An 18,509-nucleotide genomic window follows, 5' to 3' on the forward strand; every position below is an offset into this window, starting at 1 on the left:
TAAGAGACATCCCCTGGTCTAAAAGTTTGATTGGAAAGCATGATAGCACTTTGAACTGCGCTTATAATGCATTAATTATGCATGGTCTCAGACACACCTCTGTACTGCAGATTCTGATTCATTTTAAGGTTATAGAAATCTATCTATTTATTTATTTATCTTACAACAGCAAACATATCTCTAAAATATTAAATATTCACTGTGAACTGTATTACTAATCCTAAGCTAAACAGCCATCATTAACATCCCTAACAGCAGCTGTTTGAATACATTTTAGCGTTGTATCATGGTAAATCTAGAACATCTGTGTTGTCATGGCCAGCTTTTGTAAATGACAGAGCTTAAAGAACCCAAACCATGGCTGCCAAAAATCATTTTAAATTCTGCATTTCTCAACTCAGCAGTTAGGGCAGGCCATTGCACAACATAGTATTAAAAATCAATGAGCTTGTTTCACTGTCAGGCAAACGTGCTGAGAGCATGGGCCCTCTAGTGGTATAAAATTGTGTCAATTTTAGTTGTAAAAAGCACCTCAACTACTCAGAATAGGAAATTAAAAAAAGACTTTCGCTAGACGTAATTTAATACTATTAGAGTAAAGATAGCAAATGCTGCAGAATAAAAATCTATGTTTAAGGTTCTCAGTGTTAGATTGCACAACAGCAATAAAATGATCCATTGGTTTTTGTTTTATCTTTAGTTAACACTTCTCTTGTTTACATATAAAAATACCTTTATCAGACATCAACCCAAAAATGTACTGATTTGGATTTCTGTAGTTGAATATAATGATATTGGAAACTAAAGAAATTGTAAAAAAAAAAAAATAATAAAAAAAAAATTGTCTTCTTAACATAGGTAAAGGTTGCCTGGGGGGATCTTCTGAGCTAATAGAGTTCTGCAGTCTATTACCTGTCTCATGATGCCAAAAGTATGTGGATACCCTTACTAATAATTAAGTTAGAATTTTTCCACTCATTTTTAACAGTTGTATTCTTCTTCTTCTTCTTTCGGCTGCTCCCATTAGGGGTCGCCACAGCGGATCATCCGTCTCCATACCACCCTGTCCTCTATATCTGCCTCTTTTACACCAACTACCTGCATGTCTTCCCTCACCACATCCATGAACCTCCTCCTTGGCCTTCCTCTTTTCCTCCTACCTGGTGGCTCCATCTTCAGCATTTTTCTACCAATATAATTCATGTCCCTTCTCTGCACATGTCCAAACCATCTCAATCTCGCCTCCCTCACCTTGTCACCACAACATCCTACATGTGCTGTCCCTCTAATAAACTCATTTCTAATCTTGTCCATCCTCGTCACTCCCAACGAAAACCTCAACATCTTCAGCTCTGCTACCTCCAGCTCCACCTCCTGTCTTTTACTCAATGCCACTGTCTCTAATCCATACAACATCGCAGGTCTCACCACAGTCCTATAAACTTTCCCTTTCATTCTTGCAGATACTCTTCTATCACAAATCACTCCTGTCACTCTTCTCCACCCACTCCACCCTGCCTGCACTCTTTTCTTTACTTCCCTAACACACTCTCCATTACTTTGCACTGTTGACCCCAGGTACCTGAACTCGTCCACCTTCTTCACCTCTTCACCTTGCAACCGCATCACTCCACTGCCCTCCCTCTCATTCACACACATGTACTCTGTCTTACTCCTACTGACTTTCATTCCCCTTCTCTCCAGCGCATATCTCCACCTCTCCAGGCTCTTCTCAACCTGCTCTCTACTCTCACCACAAATCACAATATCATCTGCAAACATCATAGTCCAGGGAGACTCCTGTCTGACCTCGTCCGTCAACCTGTCCATCACCACTGCAAACAGGAAAGGGCTCAGGGCCGATCCTTGATGTAGTCCAACCTTCACCCTGAACCAGTCTGTCGTACCTACTGCACACTTTACTGCCGTCACACTGTCCTCATACATGTCCTGCACCACCCTCAAATACTTCTCTGACACACCTGACTTCCTCATACAATACCACAACTCCTCTCTCGGCACCCTGTCGTACGCTTTCTCTAAATCCACAAATACACAATGCAGCTCCTTCTGTCCTTCTCTATACTTCTCCATCAACATCCTCAAAGCAAATAAGGCATCTGTGGTGCTCTTCCTCGGCATGAAACCATACTGTTGCTCACAGATGGTCACCTCTTCTCTCAGCCTGGCTTCCACTACTCTTTCCCATAACTTCATGGTGTGACTGATCAACTTAATTCCCCTGTAGTTACTGCAGGTTTGCACATCTCCCTTATGCTTAAAGATCGGTACCAGCACACTCCTTCTCCATTCCTCAGGCATCCTCTCCCCTTCCAGAATCCTGTTAAACAATCTGGTTAAAAACTCCACTGCCATCTCTCCTAAACATCTCCACGCTTCTACCGGTATGTCATCTGGTCCAACCGACTTTCCATTCTTCATCCTCTTAATCGCTGCTCTCACTACCTCCTTACTAATCCTATCTACATCCTGCTTCACCAACTCCACATCCTCCAACCTTCTCTCTCTCTGATTTTCCTCATTCATCAGCTGCTCAAAATACTCCCTCCATCTTCTCAACACACTCTCCTCACTAGTCAACACATTTCCCTCTCCATCCTTTATTGCTCTAACTTGCAGTACATCCTTCCCAGCTCGGTCCCTCTGCTTGGCCAATCGGTATAAATCCTTTTCTCCTTCCTTAGTGTCCAACCTCTTATACAGTTCCTCATATGCCTTTTCCTTGGCTTTCGCCACATCCCTTTTAACCTGCTGCCGCATCTCCTTGTACTCCTGCCTACTTTTCTCATCACTCTGTCGATCCCACTTCTGTTTTGCCAATCTCTTTCCCCTAATGCTCTCCTGCACTTCCTCATTCCACCACCACGTCTCCTTGTCTTGCTTTCTATTTCCAGATGTCACACCAAGTACTTTTCTAGCTGCCTCCCTCATCACTCCTGCAGTAGTTGCCCAATCATCCGGCACCTCTTCACCACCACCAAGCCCCTGTCTGACCTCTTCCCTGAACCTCACACTACACTCTTCCTCCTTCAGTTTCCACCATCTTATTCTTCTTTCAAACCTTACTTTCCTCCTCTTCTTCTTCGCCTCCAAAACCATCCTACAGACCACCATTCGATGCTGTCTAGCTACACTGTCCCCCGCCAACACCTTACAGTCTCCAATCTCCTTCAGGTTGCATCTCCTACACAGAAGATAATCCACCTGTGTGCACCTTCCTCCACTCTTATACGTCACCCTATGATCCTCCTTCTTCTTAAAATACGTGTTCACCACTGCCATTTCCATCCTTTTAGCAAAATCTACCACCATCTGCCCTTCCACATTCCTCTCCTTAAAACCATACCTACCCATCACCTCCTCATCACCTCTGTTCCCTTCACCTACATGCCCATTAAAGTCTGCCCCAATCACCAATCGTTCTTTCCTAGGTACACCATCTACCACTTCATCTAATTCACTCCAGAATCTTTCCTTCTCCTCCATCTCACAGCCAACTTGTGGAGCATAGGCACTGATGACATTTATCATCATCCCTTCAACTTCCACCTTCACAATCATCACCCTATCAGAAACTCTCTTCACCTCCACTACACTCTTACTGTACTCTTCCTTCAGAATCACCCCTACACCATTTCTCTTCCCATCCACACCATGATAAAACAGTTTAAACCCACCTCCAATGTTCCTGGCCTTACTCCCTTTCCACTTGGTCTCCTGAACACACAACACATCTACCTTTCTCCTCTCCATCATATCAGCTATCTCTCTCCCTTTACCCGTCATAGTACCAACATTTAAAGTACCAACCCGAACCTCTACTCTCCTACACTGCTCCTTTTCCTGCCGTCTCTGTAGACGCCTTCCTCCTCTCCTTCTCCTCCTTCGGCCAACAGTAGCCCAATTTCCACCGGTACCCTGTCGGCTAACGATACCTGTGGCGGTCGTTGTTAACCCGGGCCTCGACCGATCCGGTATGAAATTCTCATTTGTGATCCGCATATTTGATTTGGCACATGTTTTACGCTGGATGCCCTTCCTAACGCAACCCTCCCCATTTACCCGGGCTTGGGACCGGCACTAAGAGTACACTGGCTTGTGCCCCCCTAATGGCTGGGTTATTTTTAACAGTTGTATAAAGTAAGTAAATAGTAAATAGCCTTGAAATGGGTGCCTATGTCCAAACAGCTGTACATAAGCCCAAGAAACATCAGCTGGAGTGGTGTGAAGTTGGACTCAGGCGCAGTGGAAATCTGTTCTCTGGAGTGATGAATCATTCGGTAGCAGATGCCAAGAGAAGGCTACCTACTGCAATGCATAGTGCCAACAATAAAGTATAGGAGAAGGGACAATGGCCATGCTTCGAAATTTGTGGCAACAGTTTGGGTAAGGATTTTCACCATGGCTGTGTCCCCGCACACATAGCAAGGTCCAGTGACCTATATATAGAGTTGATGTCATGTCTCTGTGTAGCCAACTGTGATTCCTCCACACCAAAACAAAAATAACATTTCGAGGTGGACTCAATAAGCTTCAGGACTAACTCAGATTGCAAGAGTATTTTTATTTACATTTATTTACATTTACATTTGCGGTACTTAGCAGACGCACTTGTCCAGCGCGACGTACAAAAGTGCTTTGAGTCTCTAGCAATGAATAAATCTACACTGGTACGCTAGATTACAAACTTAATATAAATCAGACTATAACTCTTGATTTTTGAAAAAAGCAAACTTGGAAAGTGTAATTTAAGTGTTTCAGGAAGAGGTAGGTCTTCAACCGTCGCTTGAGGATAGTCAGGGACTCCGCTGTTCAGACATCTAGGGGAAGTTCATTCCACCACCTCGGTGCCAGAACAGAGAAGAGCCTTGAAGTATATTTACCTCTCATTCTGAGAGAAGGAGGTACCAGTGGAGCAGTGCTGGAGGATCTTAGACAGCGTGGTGCAGTGCGAGGTGTGATGAGGTCACTGAGGTAAGATGGTGCTTGGCCTTGTAGGCAAGCATCAGTGTTTTGAATCTGATACGTGCAGCTACTGGAAGCCAGTGAAGGGAGCGCAGCAGTGGGGTGGTGTGGGAGAACTTGGGCAGATTGAACACAAGTCGTGCAGCTGCGCTTTGGATTATTTGCCGTGGACAAATATCGTTCAGAGGAAGACCTGCCAGCAGAGAGTTGCAGTAGTCCAGTCTCAAAATGACAAGAGACTGAACAAGCACCTGGGCAGCCTGTATGGCCAGAAATAGTCGAATCCTTCAGATGTTGAAGACAAGAAGTTCACAACAACAAGCCACATTAGCAACATGAGAGGAGAAGGACAGCTGATTGTCCATAGTTACTCCAAGGTTGTGAGTAATAGCTGAAGGGGAGAGCAGAAAGTTATGAAGAGTTATTTAGAGATCTTCACCTAGAGATGAATCACCTGGGATGACCAGCAGTTCGGTTTTGCTGAGGTTGTTTTAAATAATGAGCATGAAGATATGTCTGTCAAGCATGCCGAGATCCGAGCAGAAGCTGTGGTATCTGAGGGAGGGAAAGAAAAGATGAGTTGAGTGTCATCTGCATATATTTACATTTACACAACATAAACTTAAGCTTGTTAAAGGTCTTCTTGATCTTTCGTCGTCTTCCAGTTATGTTCTTCCGCTCTTGAAGCAAAAAGTAAAAATTATGTCATGTCAAACATCTCTGTGGCAGATTTGCCCAGTTTCACACAGAATTTCATGTTTGTTCTTTGAGAACAAAGAGCAAACATACTTGCTGTCCATGATGAAATCACAGACATGGTAATGCATGTGGTCAGAGCAGCACCAGTTAGCACCATTAGCCTCAAAATACCACCTCGTATATATATATATATATATATATATATATATATATATATATATATATATATATATATATATATATATATATATATATATATATATATATATATATATATATGAGAGTCTTCTCCATACAAGGCCTACTACAGCACTTATGAGTGTTGTGCAGGTGAGTGACACTTCAAGCAGAACTGGTTAATTAAGAAGATCAGGCAGGTCAGAAAAGAAGATCCCTAGTATCTCAGGCCTAATTCTTCAGTCTAACATGGGTGGGTGTGTATGTTCTTCTACTGTAATGGTTGAAGACGAAATAATTCAAGAAGTACACTGAGTCCAAGCAGAAATTTAGGCAAGATTGGCCATGACAGCATCACTAAAAGGGACAGCCATAAGGTAACACACACATAAGTGTGCGCTAGGACATAAAATGCCAGCTTCTACACCAAATCTGAGTAAATGTATGAGCGACAGCTTCCAAATATCACAGTTTACCAAAATACTTTGCACCAAAAGTTTGTTACTTTAAGATAGATTATACAAAATCATTTTCGGACTTAAAGACTGAGACTGTGTCTAATTCTTGAACACTAATTGGAAAGCTGTACCATATATGTGGGTAGGTAAAATGTCTGATTGATGTCCAAGGTAGAGCATGAGACTGCACCAATGGAATCCAGCCAGTTTCACTTGCAGGGGTCCCCCAAATATGGCCCGCCCTCACATTTGGAATGTCCCTCTGAACAATGCCAGAGACATTTTTTTTATTTTAATTTTAAATGTATTCAAATTCAAATTGTATTTGTCACATACACATTCATACAGAGTATGTAGTAAAATGCATTATGTTTTACTCATATCATATTTGTTTTTGATAATAAAGGTTGGCTTTCAGACAAAAATTCCCTTAGTTATTAACAGAGGCTGACCATCAACTGATAGTTCATTGCTGGAACTAATGGCTATCTGCAAAAATACATAGCAATAATTTTTCTGACTTGCTTGTGGTCTATTGTCATTACAAGAGCGGTCTCTAGGGGTGAATCACTGAAGTATCGTGCTGTATGTCTTTTTCTGTTACAGACCAACCTCACCCCTTATTAACAAAAAGAAAGATTATGTGGCTCTCAGAGAAAAAGGTTTGTAGACCCCTGAGTAGGCAGCAACAATTCTTGGCTTTACAATGTTACTCTTTCATTCTGACAAAGATGCATGTCATTAGTTCCCACAAAAACTTTCTCAGAAAACTTCTGCTTGCCTAAGACTCTTAGTCAACCAGGTATGTCTGGCACCCTGGCTCCTGGTATACACCTAACTAGTGCTGCTGGTCCCCTACAGGTCTAGCTAATTTAATGTTCCATAGAAGAAAGCCTTCAATCATCAGAGCTCTTCTATATTTCTAATAGGGTGCTTCTTTGTTTGAGAGCTGAAATGTAGAGGAGTTTTGCTCCCATGGGCCAGCCTTAGAGTTAGCTTTAGATAGGAATTGATGGTAAGAGATACTGTTAAATGTATTTTACTGTAATGCCATTAACTCCATAATAATAGGTACATGGGCTCATATGGCCACCTCTCTTTTCTCCAAAAACACCCTGTGCAAAATGTAGAGAGGCAGATGTTAAAATGATTAAGTGCCTCTTTAGTGTATTTTTGCAGGGCCACATTCTCAAGATGTTAATGAAGAATGGATTCTGCTTGTGGGGAAGTAGACCCCACTAAGAGGTCAATAGCATAATCCCAGGTTCAATAAATAATACAAATCTTCAGGGCTTTCAGTGGTCATCTTGTGACAAAGGAAGGACATGCTATACTTTTGAGATAGGACACCTTTATTATGTTATTACTCCTTTGTCCCAGAAATTACAGGTGTGTCCATTTAAAACCAAACAACACTAATTTGAATTGATTGTTGGTGTTTTTTTTTTTTATCCTAGCACTAAAATTATATGTTGTAATGATGTATCAACAGGGACAACAAGTTCCAGAGTGAGAAGAATGCTAGATTTGTGCACAATGAGTTGTCTGTAAAAAAAAAAGATAGCATATTAGACATATATAATGTTTGGCTTCTTTGCTTTTTTTTTTTTTTTCAGACTGTGTAGCCTACAGTGTAATTGTCACTGTGTTTCTTCTTTGCACGTTTCTTCTTTTTTCATGGTAAAAAGTGCAGGTTATTTGCTGCCTGCCACCACCAACATGTCCTATAGTGTAATTAATTACTGGCTGGTTATTTTGCTAGGTCTAACAATTTTGGAGCTTTTTAGTTCCTAGAATAGCAAAGTCCACTAAAGGCGGTAGAGCATTCTCACATTTAGCTCCTAAACTCTGGAATAGTCTTCCTGACAGTGTTCGGGGCTCAGACACACTCACCCAGTTTAAGTGTAGATTAAAACCTTATCTTTTTAGCAAAGCCTACACATAACATACATCATATCATAACCTTGTGCTCCAGAACATCTGATCACATGCACATTATCAACTTGTGCTGTTAATATCATGAACAGCAGCTACGCTAATTCCTCTCCACTGCTTCTCTTTCTCTCCCCATCCCGAGACACCATGAGGTTTGGCCAGCTCCAGTCACGTCCCACCTCGTGATGATTATGGACTTTAAAGAAGTAGATGCCGAACTCGCAAACATCCTGAACCATCTAGAGACGTACCAGTGCCATTTGGATCCCGCTCCATGTGTGGAGTTTTGACATTGAACCTCCTGGAGTGTTTAAAGGTTTTGGCATGGAGAAGCTGATGCTGGATCTGTGATGATCACAAATGCTGAGCTCAGTAGCTCCTACTTTTAAACCGAAGACTGTAGAAAGAACATCACTTATAATCTTATACTCCAGTAATCATGTTAGTTCTCACTCTCCAGTGTTCTGTATTGTTGAAAGATTTATGATCAAACTCTTGATGTCACCCAAATAAGGATGGGTTCCCCTTTTGAGTCTGGTTCCTCTCAAGGTTTCTTCCTCATATCATCTAAGGGAGTTTTTCCTTGCCACAGTCGCCACGGCTGCTCATCAGGGATAAATTCACACCATTCACCTTAACTGTTGATTTGTGTAAAGCTGCTTTGAGACAATGTCTGTTGTGAAAAGCGCTATACAAATAAACTTGACTTGACTTGACTTTTCAAGCATTCTCTTTCAGTGATTAAAGTTTTGGTTATTTTCTGTTTGCTGAAAATTGTCAGCAGCTATGTGAAATATTTGAAAAATGGCAACCATAGAGTGGGTACTATAAAAGGAAACTTTTATAAAGATTGATCATGTTTTCAAGAGGCACAGCAAACCCTATAAGAAGGGGAATGTGTTATTGTGGCAGCTCCCATCACTGAAGTTGGACAGTTGATTCCCTGTTGGTAGGTGTATAGATGGATCCAGCACTCAGTGGAGAGGCTTACAGCAGTTTCTCTAGGTGTGTCTCTTGCAGAGAGAACTGGGACTCTGCTGGATTCATTGTAAAAGAAAAGATCTGTAGTAAATAACTTTGGTAACAATCTAAAGGTGGGATTTGATGGCATGTCACTGCAAAATGCGATAGTCATGCTGGATAAATGTGCTTTCAATTTTGACTAAATCATCATCCTAAATCTAAATCGTCACCAAATATCGCAACACTCATTCTCACTCTCCATGCTTCACATTGAGAACAATTCACAATTCAACCATGCTAGCCTGACTCATGCAGTCTTCTCTGACTATAGCACGATTATTGGTGGTCTGGCATTTAAAAAATTTTCACCCAAAACATTTCTGGGATGTACAATGAATGATTAAAGATTGTACAGGTAATGTAGACAGATTTGCCTTATTTAATGAATCTTTATTTTTTTTTTTGAGTACAACATGCACAAGGTATAATACAGTCAGAATTCGTTGGCAAGAGCATAAATCCTAGGACTCAACGTCTTATGTCACCAGTTCAGGCTGGTGATGTAAATATGCAGAGAATGTTTTTTAGTCCGCATTGGGGCAGATAATACTAGAATTAAATCATCCAAATGATAAAGTTTACATTGAGTGGTGTTTTTCACAAGAAATGTGCTTATCATAGAAATCCTGTCGATTTAGAAAAACACGAGTAGCCTACTTTTGCTCTTGAGTGTGCATTTATACCTACATAAGAAGAGCAAATAACGTAATCCCTATTTAAAACTACAGTATTACAACATCATGGTTAAATAGCTTATTTTATTAAGTTTAAATCTTTTAACAGATACCCTTTTCCAGAGCAATATAAAGAAGTTATCTATCAGGTTATCTATCTAAAGTAGGGTATAAAAGTTTTTTTGAGTGGCTTTAATATTATTGACTTTCATCTAAGAATATAACAAAATAACAAAAAAAACACAAAACATCCTGCCAATCAGAAATTGATTAATTGAGTAACAATATACTTCAGAACCAAAATCTTTGGCACATGTGAAATTAATGATGTACTTTTTGCACATCTAATGAGATGAGATTTAAGCAGTAAATTCATTCATTATGCATAATAATCATAAATAATATATTATAATCAGCAGTCTCAAGTATACTTAACAGGTTTTTCTAAGTATCTAACTTTCACATGTGTAATTACATCTTCTGGCCAGAAGATGGATTTCTAGTTACATCACTCGCAAATCATAAAATTACTCTACAAGTAAGAAATTTTACAGTTATATTTACATGTGAATATTTCACTAATATAAAGCCGTTATAAGAGTATTTATATTTTTTATTACTATTTTTATTTACTTCTGTATAGATTTTGACTGGTCATTGGACCTTTAATGGATAACTTATGTTGACATAATGATGTTCCCAAGATTTTAAGCGTGGGTCATTTCCTTAGGGAAATCAGAAAACAATAAGCTCAGCATCTGTTGTCACAGATGTGTATTAAAGGCTGTTGCATCTCAACAGCAGGGGGCAGCATTGAGACAATATAAGATTCAAACCTGTTCAAAGTAAAAAAAACGAATAAGTTCTGTAAAACTAAAGATAATTTTGAAATATGTATACTAATAAGTGATAGATGAAAATCTGACTTATTTACATAAAGCCTGTGACTTATTGCTTATTAATATCCACCAGCTATTTCTTGCATTTGTTACTAGGGTAAATGAAATACAGGGTAAATTCCAACAGATAAACAGAGTCTTAATTTGATCAGCAATCACATATCCACACACACACACACACACACACACACACACACACACACACACACACACACACACACACACACACACACACACACACACACACACACAGAGGCAGCAGGTGCTCCTTCTTGAGCTTTAATTACATGATCTCTGATTCATCTAATTGATATGCTAATGAGAATGTAATTAATGCATGAGAGAAAACATTCACCCCCCTATTAATTAATGGGTTTATTTGATCATATATATCCTGCATATTTAATTATAGACTGCACTTCAGAGTAGGGTTAAGATACAAAAAACAACAACAACTTCAACAATTTGAGACGTTATTTTTGTGGGCCTCACTCACAAAAACTGTGAGCTATAAAATGTTCTGAATAAGTCTTTATTATTGTATTCAAAACAAACTTAATCCCCCACTGAAGAGCAGTCTATAAGTAAATATGCAGGGGATGTCTGATCAAATAATTCCATGAATTAATTGCCTGGTACTGTCCCCCCCCCCCCCTTTGCTGCCAAAACAGTCCTGACTCGTCAAACATTAACAGCTTTAACGTCTTCAGTAATTTAAGCTGCAGTAGCTTGTCGGTTGGGGGATACTGGCCAGCGCCCATATGCATCAATGCTCCCCAATTTTTCACACCCCACGTGCATGCACATTTTTCCTGCTTCTCACTAACTTTGAGGACAAAACGTTAAAAATGTTCCTAATGTATCCCATCCACTAACAGGTGCCATTATGAAGAGATAATCAGTGTTATTCACTCACCGCTCATGATGTTATAATGTCATTATATATATATATATATATATATATATATATATATATATATATATATATATATATATATATATATATATATATATATATATATATATATATATATATATATATATATATAGGCAGCAATTACAGCCTTGAGTCTTTTTGGTTGTGATGTAACAAGCTTTGCACACCTGGATTGTGATATTTTCTGTCATTCTTCATGGTAAAGACATGTTTTGTGTTGGCTGCTTAGGGTTGTTGTCTTGTAGAAAGCTGAACCTTTGACCCAGACTGGGGTCCTGAGCATTGTGAAACAGGTTTTTATTGAGGATAACTCTATACTTGGTTCTATTAATCTTGACCTCATCCAAAACCTGTTGCCATGTTCCTGCTGCAGAAAAAAAACACCCTCACAGCATAACGCTGCCACCACCAGCTTGAGATGGTTTTACGCAGGTTCTGAGTGGTTTCTTTCAGACATAATATACAGAATTATGGCCAAACAGCTTCATCAGACCAGAGCATCTTATTTCACACAGCCTGAGAGTCCTTCAGGTGCCTGCTGGCAAACTACGGAGGAGAAGACTAGCCACTCTGCCATAAAGATGATCGGTGGAGGATTGCAGTGATGTTCTTCCGAAACCTTGTCTGACATGAGCTCCAAAGCTCAGTCAAAATGACCATCAGGTTCTTGGTCACTTCTCTTACGAAGGGCCTTCTACCCCATATGCTCAGTTTGGCCGGACAACTTCTTCCATTTGAGAATTATGGAGGCCACTGTGCTCTTCGGAATCTTCAGTGCAGAAGCAATTTTTTGCAGCCTTCCCCAGATCTGTGTCTTGCAACAATCGTGTCTCTGAGCTCTGCAGGCAGTTCCTTTGACCTCATGGCTTGGTTTTTGCTCTTTTATGCATTGTCAGCTGTGAGGCCATGGAAAGATGTGTGCCCTTCCAAATCATGTCCAATAGAAACTTTTTCACAGGTGGACTCTAATCAAGGTATATAAACATCTCAGCAATGATCAAGAGAAATGATAGGCACATGAGCTCATTCTAAATACTTATGTACATGTTATATTTTATTTAAAAATGAACAGACATTTGTAGAAATCCATTTTCACTTTGTCCACACGGGGAACTGAGTATAGAATAATGAGAAAAAAGAATTAATCTGAACAATTGCATCAGCCTGCAACAAAACAAAATTTTACTGAAGTCTGAAATGCCCTTAAAATTAATTAAACGTTCCATTTTGACAGCCCTAATGTGTGTGTGTGTGTGTGTATATATATAAAGGGACTATATATACGGCTGTCAAAAAGAATTTCTTTACTCAGATGTAATAAATAAATAAATAAATAAATAAACTCTATTGAAAAATTATTTGTAATCCCTAAACATTTGTTTTACTGATACGCCAAGCCTCAAAACGAGCCCCAAAATCCGCCGAGACGCAAAAATCCGCCAATTACAACCGTTCGTGTGGAAACAGAGCAAAAGTTCCGTTTGGAGTCTTTTAAAACACCAGAATTACTTTGGAACAATAACAAGAATATGTTGCCTTCATGCTCTATGTTGAGTTTGATTTCTCCAATAATAAACATGCGTTTCCATATTTGTCGATGCCCATATTGATTGGAGTATTAAAAACTTGGAATGTAAAAATTTAAGGTACATTTAGAACAGATGTGTGATTAAGGTGCAATTAATCACCAGTTAACTCACGACAATCATGAGATTAATCATGATTAAATATTTTATTTGATTGATAGACCTTCTATCTCTCGATAGATAGATAGATAGATAGATAGATAGATAGATAGATAGATAGATAGATAGATAGATAGATAGATAGATAGATAGATAGATAGATAGATAGATAGATAGATAGATAGATAGTTTCTGCAATTTACCGACAAATGTTTTTGTTGCTTTGTGCTCAGCTGAAGACAAAACTTCAGAACAAATTAGTGATGTCCAGGTTGATTCTATGCTGGTCATTCTCTATTATATGATGGCTCATAATATATGCTGTCTTTCTAATTTGAGATTCTTTTATTTAAATCTCACATGCTGCTGTTGAGAAAGACCCCACATGGAGGACCAGATATATTGAAAGTCATTTAAGCCCAAAACACATCCATTATTTAGTAGACATGGACATGGATTAGTTTAACTATAGCACGCAGTTGTGGATGGGTAATGATTTAAAATTGCACAACCTGGTGTTACTCAGAAGTGTGTGTGTGTGTGTGTGTGTGTGTGTGTGTGTGTGTGTGTGTGTGTGTGTGTGTGTGTGTGTGTGTGTGTGTGTGTGTGTGTGTGTGTTCACTTTTAAGTCTGGTAAGAACATCTCAAGGTTCTTTCACGTTTTTTTGCCACTGTTGTCATTGGCTTGCTCATTATAAATCAAAATCTACAATCTAGATTTCTGCAGAACTGCTTTGTTAACTGTGAACTGCTTCAGTATAAGTGGTGGACCAGTTTCTTTAGACCTTTTACATTTAGCTGTATAATAAACTTTAGACAGAATTGAAAACCCCCACTTTGTCCAGTCTATAAAACACAGAAAGATGATAACATGTAAAACTTATACTTTTTTTTTTTTTTTTAGATCATTCTGCATGATTTTACTTCATAAATATATTATTCATGGACAATAATTATGGAAAAAAGTATTTAAAATTTTTTTTTTTTCATTGATAATGCATGTGATGTTCTATGATCTTGTCAACTGTTCAGAAGTTAAATGCTCTGCCACAATAAGTGAAACAACCAATTTATATTATTTCGCTCGCACACAATAGAGTTCATATCAGCAAACCCATTTCAATATGAGCCTTTAGGCTATTGATTATTTAAAAAAAAAAAAGTGTCATGACCATCAGGAGGCACCAGTAACCCCCAATCCCCCTCATCTTTTTCTGCTTCTGTACCCCAAAACAAACACACACACACACACACACACACACACACACACACACACACAGTGCACATCTGATGCATTTAGTGGATCTAATAACATTACATCAAACAAGTCAGTGTTAAGTTGGTTAAGTGAGAAAGCCCTTGCTTAACGCCTCACAGACCAGGGGCTTGGCTGAACCCCCAGAGTGATTGATGGCCTAACAGAAGCCAGGTCAATTAGCCGGTGGCTTTTCCTCCATACGTACTGTTGGGGGCTGCCGCCCGTCCCACTGCTGCCGCTGTCAAACAACACCAGTTTAATTTATCACCCAGCAAAAAGCTGCACCTTAGTGTACACTGCAGTTACAAACAAGCCGGAATTCACATTTAAACAAACGTTAACTGGTAAAGAGTACAAAGACTATGGTTATCAGTTTCCTGCATTTTTAAGAGTTGTATGATGTCATAAAGATACATTTGAGACGGTGGAATTGGAAATTATTCTTCTGCAAAAACAGACTTTACGCAGGTCAAAGTTAATTAGAAGGTATAATATATAAAAAATATTAATTCATTGCAATTGTATTTTACATGTTTAGTGCTTTTAACAACAAACATGATCACGAAGCAACTTTTCAGAAATCTGGATGCAGAAGCTACAGAAAGAAAAAATAAACTTGTAGTAGTTGAAGAAACCTTGTGAGCAAACAGAACCTGGTTCCTCTACTGGATGACACTGGATTAATAGAAAAGAGTAAAAAAAATAGCACTAAGTGCCACTATTAGGACTAGAAAATTTAGGAATTTTAATATTTGTCTATTAGGAAATTCATGTTATGTTATGTTTTTGCATTATTATGCATTATACAGCGGTTTAATCGGACAAGCTTTGCTCCAGCAGTGCTTATATTTGGTATAATGACACTTGGATGTTTCAGTTTGTGTTCCACTCTACTCATCTGTATTTGCTTCATAAAAATTGTATTATTACAGTTTCAATTGTTACAATAAAATAGTTGCTACAGTAGTCACATCGTCACCAGAAGAATAATCAATTTTTCATGCATTGCATTAGAAGAGAAAAGTTTATCATTTGACAACGAAAAGGAAGACAAGTAGCCAGTTTTACCCAGAATCATCTTTAACAGGAATCCAATTGAAATGTAATAATATGAAATTTAATGTGAGTTAGCTTGCGAGCTACCCTATATAGAGTGACTAATGCTTTCTTTCTCTTGCTTGTGAAATATGGTTTAAATATGACCACTACATGATCTGATAAATGATCATATTTTAATGTTTATTAAGATGTAATACTTGTAATACTCAGATGTAGATAATAAGCAAGGGCATGAAATCTTGTAGAGAGAGTTTAATTTCAGTGTGTGCGTTAGCGTGTGTGCCTGTGTGTGTGTGTGTGTGTGTGTGTGTGTGTGTGTGTGTGTGTGTGTGTGTGTGTGTGTGTGTGTGTGTGTGTGTGTGTGTGTGTATATATGTGTGTGTTTTGTTTTGGAAAATGTCCCATGAGACTGCTCCCTGTCAGTTCCATCTGCCACCCCACTCTACTGACACCCAGGGGAGTGGGGAAGGGTGTATAGGTCTGCATAAGATGTAATGGACTACAAAAAAAGGACACACTGATTGGACCAAAAGTGTGGCAAAGGGGCTTGTGCTTACAGATAAATATTTTTCCCCATAGGCAATACCCCCACAGCCTTGCCTCAGAAATTCAGAGAATAAATTCATACAGTGAAACATATGCACGCACACACACACACACACACACACACACACACACACACACACACACACACACACACACACACACACACACACACACACACACACACATGGACAATGCTGGCTACATAGCTAATTGAGGAAATTAACTCTACACCTTCCTTGAGGAGAAGAGTCCCTTTTATAATGGTACTGCATTTTTACAGTTTGTTTATAGTTACATTTAGTAACTGCACTGTTATGCGAATCAATCGCATTTTCCATGTTCTGGGAATATCATGATTAAAAGTGAAAACTTTTTTTTTTTAAATCAATGTTAAAATGGTGTGTCTGATCACTCAGCCAGATAAACATCAACAAAATCACGCCAAGGAATCATTTAGAAAGCAACATATGGCTGCTATGCCTCTAGGCAGAAGGATGTATTAGACTGATGAGTGCCGAGGCGCTGACAACAAAGCAGAATTTAACTTGTCAAATTAGTAGAAAGAAGAGGAGGGGGAGGGTGACGGAGTCAGAGACTGAGAGAGGGAGATGACAGAGAAGGAAGAAGGAAGTTGAGGCGTAGACAACAGCTTGGATTTTCATAGCAAGTGCCACTCGAAGGTGACAGAAGTAGTCAGGAACTGCATTTGTAATAACTGCTATCCGTGCCAGTGCAAAAAAAAACTTTGCTGAATCCACTGCAGCTGTACTGAGAGGTATAATTGTGTATTTCAGTGAAATACAGTTAAACTTGCAGTCTACAATTGACAGTTTGCAGGGTTTGGTTGCATTGTCTTAGCATATTCAAATAAAACTACATAGTTGAGGTGTTATTGCAGGTGGTGCTGCTTCGTAGTGGGTCTCCAGTTTAAACATGAGCTTTGGTTACTCTCTGTGAGTAGATTTTTCGTGTTCTCCAATTATGCACATCATGCACATTTCCTCTGAGGTCTACATTTTCCACCCATCACCCAAATTTTTTTTACTAAATAACCCCAGTGTGATGAAAAGTGCAAATATGTGTGATAGACTGGCAACATGTCCAAAGCACTGTGTTCCTTTCTCGCAGAGCCAACACAGCCATGACTTGGTTATAGTGCTTACAGAAGATGTAATGTGAGAGAGGTGAGAATAGAAATATATTGCTTAGTTACATTTACACCTTGTACATGCTATGAAATTTATTTTGCTTTTGTACTGTTGGCTCAACCTTGCTTGTGGCAATTATTAACATAATTACATTTGGCTTCAGATGTAATCATGTTAACATTTGACACCAAATTACTGGAACCCACCACCTAATGACTTTACAGGAATGCAGGTATTAAAGATTTAAGAGAAAAATGCACTGAGGCAGTTTTACCAAAACACACATATGAAGAAGATTGGTGACTTTTATTTCTAAATGAAATGTAGCATTATAGTTTTTCTTTTATTTTTCTTTAATGTCGTACAGTGATCACAAACAGTTCAAGCCTAATCATGTACTGCATAGTTACAGATTCTGTGGGGAAACAAAGTGTAACACTGCTGAAAATATAAAGCACCCTGCTAAAGATAATTCCGATGTAGTATTTCTGAACTAGATTTTTTTCTCTACTACAAAATGTGTAAACATATACAGTAGTATTTACTGCATGTCCTATGCAAGAAGAGCTTGCATGCAAACTCTGAATATAAGGCTAATAATTAACCGAATAACAACTAAAGGCAAGTTTATCTATGATACTGGAAGAAAACCTTATAGCTGTATGCAGTGAGCGGTTTAAAAAAATATTTAGTAATTTCACCCTAACATAATGACCAGGATTTATCCAGGAAACATTTGGATTTAGAAATAATAAGCTCATAACGTTCATTATAAACTCACAACATAAAAATAATGGCAACACAGTAATAAGATATTACAAGTAGAACAATTGCAAATAGGATTAAAAAGTGTTTTATTATTACTTAAACTAAAAAATAATAACTTATATAGCATTTTCTTTAAATAAGTCAATATATGAGGAAATCAAATCACATCTCTGAGAAGTAAAAATGATAATTTCCCTTATTTCAAAGTTAAGAAAGAAAATAAAATTCTCCATTTCTATAAATGGAATGTTCATGTA

The sequence above is a fragment of the Silurus aristotelis genome, assembly GCF_946808225.1.
Source record: "Silurus aristotelis genome assembly, chromosome: 23".
Lineage (NCBI taxonomy): Eukaryota > Metazoa > Chordata > Actinopteri > Siluriformes > Siluridae > Silurus > Silurus aristotelis.